This window comes from Sphaeramia orbicularis, chromosome 14 (genome assembly GCF_902148855.1).
Source record: "Sphaeramia orbicularis chromosome 14, fSphaOr1.1, whole genome shotgun sequence".
NCBI lineage: Eukaryota > Metazoa > Chordata > Actinopteri > Kurtiformes > Apogonidae > Sphaeramia > Sphaeramia orbicularis.
This window is the reverse complement of record NC_043970.1, coordinates 51,029,686-51,036,488: the sequence shown is the minus strand read 5'-3', so window position 1 is coordinate 51,036,488 and position 6,803 is coordinate 51,029,686.

Here is a 6,803-nt window from a genome sequence, read left to right as displayed (position 1 = left end):
GTGGTGGGCCGGATTTGGCCCCTGGGCCGCATGTTTGACACCTGTGCCTTAGACAAAATAAAAATGTATACCATTTTGTAGTAAATATCAAAATTATCACCCAGCTTTAACTTTTATAAATAATCAGGTTCAGTCAATTTTATCTTATGTAAAGACGAACTTTTCTCATAATTATTACAAGAGCTTTATGGAACTAAATCTGTCGTCAGATTTTCAATTATAAAAGCCACTGAATTTCTAGCACTGATTTTTTTGGCACTGAAATTAAGTATCTGAACTTTTTTGTCTCTGAATTCAACTATGTTCATAAATTTAGGGTAAAAAAAAATATCCAGATACTTTATTTCAGTGCAAAAAAAAAAAATCAGATACTTAATTTCAGTGCAAAAAAAATTCAGATACTTAATTTCAGTGCAAAAAAAAAATTCAGATACTTAATTTCAGTGCAAAAAAATTCAGATAATTTCAGCGCAAAAAAAAAATTCAGATACTTAATTTCAGTGCAAAAAAAAATCAGATACTTAATTTCAGTGCAAAAAAAAAAAAGAGATACTTAATTTCAGTGCAAAAAAAAAAAAAAAATCAGATATTTAATTTCAGTGCAAAAAAAAAAAAATTCAGATAATTTCAGTGCAAAAAAATTCAGATGCTTAATTTCAGTGCAAAAAAAAAATTCAAATACTTAATTTCAGTGCAAAAAAAATTCAGATGCTTAATTTCAGTGCAAAAAAAAAATTCAGATACTTAATTTCAGTGAAAAAAAAATTCAGTTAATTTCAGTGCAAAAAAAATTCAGATACTTAATTTCAGTGCAAAAAAAAAATTCAGATACTTAATTTCAGTGCAAAAAAATTCAGATAATTTCAGCGCAAAAAAAAAAATTCAGATACTTAATTTCAGTGCAAAAAAAATTCAGATACTTAATTTCAGTGCAAAAAAAAAATGAGATACTTAATTTCAGTGCAAAAAAAAAAAATTCAGATATTTAATTTCAGTGCAAAAAAAAAAAAAATTCAGATAATTTCAGTGCAAAAAAATTCAGATAATTTCAGTGCAAAAAAAAATTCAAATACTTAATTTCAGTGCAAAAAAAATTCAGATGCTTAATTTCAGTGCAAAAAAAAAATTCAGATACTTAATTTCAGTGCAAAAAAAAAAAAATTCAGATACTTAATTTCAGTGAAAAAAAAAAATTCAGTTAATTTCAGTGCAAAAAAAATTCAGATACTGAATTTCAGTGCAAAAAAAAAAAAAAATTCAGATACTGAATTTCAGTGCAAAAAAAAAATTCAGATACTGAATTTCAGTGCAAAAAAAAAATTCAGATACTTAATTTCAGTGCAAAAAAAAAAATTCAGATACTTAATTTCAGTGCAAAAAAATTCAGATAATTTCAGCGCAAAAAAAAAATTCAGATACTTAATTTCAGTGCAAAAAAAATTCAGATACTTAATTTCAGTGCAAAAAAAAATGAGATACTTAATTTCAGTGCAAAAAATAAAAATTCAGATATTTAATTTCAGTGCAAAAAAAAAAAAATTCAGATAATTTCAGTGCAAAAAAATTCAGATAATTTCAGTGCAAAAAAAAAATTTCAAATACTTAATTTCAGTGCAAAAAAAATTCAGATGCTTAATTTCAGTGCAAAAAAAAAATTCAGATACTTAATTTCAGTGCAAAAAAAAAAAATTCAGATACTTAATTTCAGTGAAAAAAAAAATCAGTTAATTTCAGTGCAAAAAAAATTCAGATACTTAATTTCAGTGCAAAAAAAAAATTCAGATACTGAATTTCAGTGCAAAAAAAAAAATTCAGATACTTAATTTCAGTGCAAAAAAAAAATAAAATTCAGATACTTAATTTCAGTGCAAAAAAAAAAAAATTCAGATTCTTAATTTCAGTGCAAAAAAAATTCAGATAATTTCAGCGAAAAAAAAAAAATTCAGATACTTAATTTCAGTGCAAAAAAAATTCAGATACTTAATTTCAGTGCAAAAAAAAAAAAAAAAAAAAAAAAAAAAAAATTCAGATACTTAATTTCAGTGCAAAAAAAAAAATTCAGATTCTTAATTTCAGTGCAAAAAAAATTCAGATAATTTCAGCGAAAAAAAAAATTCAGATACTTAATTTCAGTGCAAAAAAAATTCAGATACTTAATTTCAGTGCAAAAAAAAAAAAAAATCAGATACTTAATTTCAGTGAAAAAAAAACATTCAGTTAATTTCAGTGCAAAAAAATTCAGATAATTTCAGTGCAAAAAAAAAAATTTCAAATACTTAATTTCAGTGCAAAAAAACTTCAGATACTTAATTTCAGTGCAAAAAAAAAAATTCAGATACTGAATTTCAGTGCAAAAAAAAAAAAATTCAGATACTTAATTTCAGTGCAAAAAAAAAAAAAATTCAGATACTTAATTTCAGTGCAAAAAAATTCAGATATTTCAGCGCAAAAAAAAAATTCAGATACTTAATTTCAGTGCAAAAAAAATCAGTGCTAGAAATTCAGTGGCTTTTATAATTGAAAATCTGACGACAGATTTAGTTCCATAAAGCTCTTGTAATAATTATGAGAAAAGTTCGTCTTTACATAAGATAAAATTGACTGAACCTGATTATTTATAAAAGTTAAAGCTGGGTGATAATTTTGATATTTACTACAAAATGGTATACATTTTTATTTTGTCTAAGGCACAGGTGTCAAACATGCGGCCCAGGGGCCAAATCCGGCCCACCACAGGGTCCAGTCCGGCCCTTGGGATGAATTTGTGAAATGCAAAAAATTACACTAAGATGTTAACAATCCTTTTAGTTCAGGTTCCACATTCAGACCAATTCAATCTCCTGTGGGCAGGACCAGTCAAATACTACCATAATAGATAAATAATGACAACTCCAAATTTTTCTCTTTGTAAATATTTCCATGTATTTACACTAAAACAAAGTTTAATTTAGCAAAAAATGTGAATAACCTGAACAAATATGAACAACCTGAAATGTCTTAAGAGAAATACGTACAATTTTAACAATATTCTGCCTGTTATAAAATGTTTTGTGTTTGTAGGTCCACTGTCATCTGTAAGTTATAATGTACATGTGTAAATGATAAACTGAGGCAGAACATTGCTAAAATTACACTTATTTTTTCAGTTTGTTCATGTTATTCACATTGTTTGAAAGGACAGTTTATAGATGTAAACCATCTCATAATGTAAATTTACTTTTTTGACTCTAAAATATAGAGAAAAGTTTGGAGTTGACATTATTTCTATATTATTATGTTGTTATTTTACTGGTTGGGCCCACTTCAGATCAAATTTAGCTGAATATGGAACTGAACTAAAATGAGTTTGACACCCCTGGTCTAAGGGATTATTGTTTTCACATTCTTCAGAACACTAATAATAATAATAATAATAATAATAATAATAATAATAATAATAATAATAATAATAATAAAATGTGTCTTCAAAAAGCATCATAAAATAAAATAAAATACAACACTAGAAGCACTCGGAGGGCGCAGACCTCCACCAAGGCAGATCAGTGGGCCCTGTGCCCCCCACCCCCTCATCACCACCAAAATTTAATCATTTGTTTCTTGTGCCAGTATCAACATTTCCTGAAATTTTCATCCAAATTGGTCCATAACTTTTTGAGTTATCTTGCACACAGACAGACAGACAGACAGACAGACTGACAAACAGACAAACCAACGCTGACAAAAACATAACCTCCTTGGCGGAGGTAAAAAATACCATAAAATGAGACATGTTGTATTTATCCAGTACAGACACAGTTGGTGCATTGTTACTCATGTTAATTCATTTTACATAGATATCTGAATAGATGACAATCAGACTCAGAAGAACAGACTTCTTACAACTCTACAAACAAAACATGTATCTATTAACTGGATTTTTGCTGCTGCTTTAGTCTAAATATAGTATTTTTAAGGATGTAATCTGATTTGTTTTCAGCTGCTTAAACTTTATGTGATGACTGAACTAAGTTTAACCTTTATCATAATTATGAAATCCTGATTCATAAATATGAAAACTTTGTTCTGTTTTGTTGTAAATGTTTAATTTGTAAATAACTCCCCATAACACTTTGGTCTGTTAATATATGTCTTACTTATGTCTACTTTGTAGATTGTATTTATTTAAAAAATCTGAGAGATACAATTTCAGAATTTTTATGCTCCTATGTTTATATAGACAAGTTAATTGTACATGAATACATTTTTTATATCTGTAAGATAATCGTTTGATTATTTTAAGTTAAATGTTCAGTAAAAATCAAGTAATATTTTCATTAAACTGTAAAGAAAATGTATTTTACAACCTGAGATAACTTTACTTATAAAACCTTCTACCGTGTATTGTTTCATTCTCTGCCTGCTTAAGTCTGTAAATATATTTTTTGTTTATCTTTTTCAGACACTAGTTTGTTTTTTAGACAATGACCCACATAAAGTCACATTTGGACCAGTATTTGAGAATTTAGACAAATGGACATGAACCATGAAGTCCACATAAGTGATTTTACTGAACATTCAAAGAGTTACTCAACTCTATTGAGGAAAATGGACTTTGCAAACGCTGGCAGACAGTGGCAGATTAATAAAAAAAAAAGACATTACAGTCTATGGCAGAAATAGACACGGTTTTATTGAATAATAAGGCATGTGTTGCATTAAAACTAACCCACATCTGATTTACTGCTTTTTATTTTCATCAGATTCAGCTGATGTAGGTACAAGTAACCACAGAAAGGGGGCGCTGCAGGCCTTCATGTACACTGCACCTGTTCATGAGCCGATTCAGAAGGAGGTTAGTTAAAGACACTGTGACTTCCATTGACCCTGACCCATCACACCAGGACATCACACTGTGGGTTTTCTGCATCGTGATTTTGATTCTTCCAAAGTTGAACCAGTCATTTTTACTAATGAACACTTTTTTTCCTTCCTTTTAGTGGAAATAAAGGCACACAAATGTTGTCAAAATCAATACAAGCACATAAAACTAGGCAGAATCTTGTCTCAAGGCTCTATTTGCCTTTAACTTTTGTAGCCTGATATGTCAAGAAAATGTGAAACATTTTAGAAGTCACAACTTTGACTTTCTGATTGACGACACTCGGAATACAACCATAGTGAAGCTGTGGAAAAAACATTGAAAACATCACAGTTTTAAAGTAAACAAGGCAGTTCTTTAAATCTTGGCTTCAGTGTGTTCAGTATATCGGCTTTTGCTGCAAAATGAATGCTGTTTTTTCATCATTTCACACAGAATACCACTAAACTGATCTTAAATGACAGTCCCAACAGGCTCAGAGTGATGCTCATGTAAAAACATGTTCAGACTAGGGCTGCAGCTATCCAATATTTTAGTATTTGAGTATTCTACTGAAAGTTCCTTTGATTAATCGAGTAACCGGATAAAACTTATTTTTGCTTGGTTAAAGATCAATTATAAATACACAAGAGGAAATAAGGTATTTCACTTAATAAAGAAGGACCAATAGGTTTCCTTTGTTTTTTTTTTTTTGTTTTTTTTTGATAATTACGTTTTATTTCTTACATTCATATTGTGCATACGCAGCAAAATGTATTTTCTTGACTAGAAACATTTCCAGAGAGGCAATTACAAACACAAATAAAAATAAAACACAAATAAAAATAAATAAAATGTAATTACTTTCAACTTAGTATTTCTTGTAAGTATCAAAAATATAAAGCATTAATAAATATTAAAAAAAAAGGCATAAACATTGCCTTTTTGTTGTGCAACTGAACTTTGGCAGCTTTAAGTTTCAGATGTTACAATTTAGACATAACAGGAACGTGCTGTGGCATATAAAAGGTAAGAACATTTGAACAGGAACTTGGAATGAGTCCATGCATGAACAGTTGTACACATTTCTGCTATATTCAGGAGAATAAAGGCAATGCCCCCCCCCCACCCCCCCACCTTCTCTGTCTGTCTCATAACCTATAGCCCCCCCCCACACACACACATACATATGTCCAGTTAAGTGATGATTCGCTTGATCTTTGCAAAAAGTAGTTGGGTTTTGCCAAATTTAGGCTGTGACAAGGTAAGAGAAAACTTTCACCAAGCCGTGCACCACTTCGTCCATGCTTTTGGGAAATTAACCGTGCAAATCACGGGTGCACGGCTTGCTGCCTAATCTGTGCTTGTCACAATTGTAATAAACTAGCCACAAATTCGACAGTAGCCATAATTCACAGAAACCTAGCCCTCCGCAGGGCTAACGTTATGTTAGTAAGGTACATTAACGTTAATCTCATTGATTTGCGCTACGTAAATTTGATTTTATCTCGGGTCCTCCGCTCCATTCTGGGTGTCTTAAGAGAAGACGCTACATCGGAGATGTGCTGTTGTTTTATGGAAGAGCCGTGTTACAACAGATACATGTCACAGCGTTTACCTTGATGTTCAGTCTGAAATGCTTCCACACTTTCAACATGTTCTGTCTTTTTTTAATGTGTTTTTTTTTTTTTTTTTTTGTCTTTTTTGTCTTTCGTCATCATTGCTGTATTCCACAGGTGTCAAACTCTGGTCCTCGAGGGCCGGTATCCTGTTTTAGATGTATCCCACTTCCAGCACACCAGATTCACATGATAAGCCTGTCATCAAGCTCTGCATGAGCCTGACAACGACTGTCAGGTGTGCTGGAAGAGGGAAATATCTACAACATGCAGGACACTGGCCCTCAAGGACCGGAGTTTGACACCCCTGCTGTATTCACTCGCCTCTTTCATCTTCCTGCTGCTTC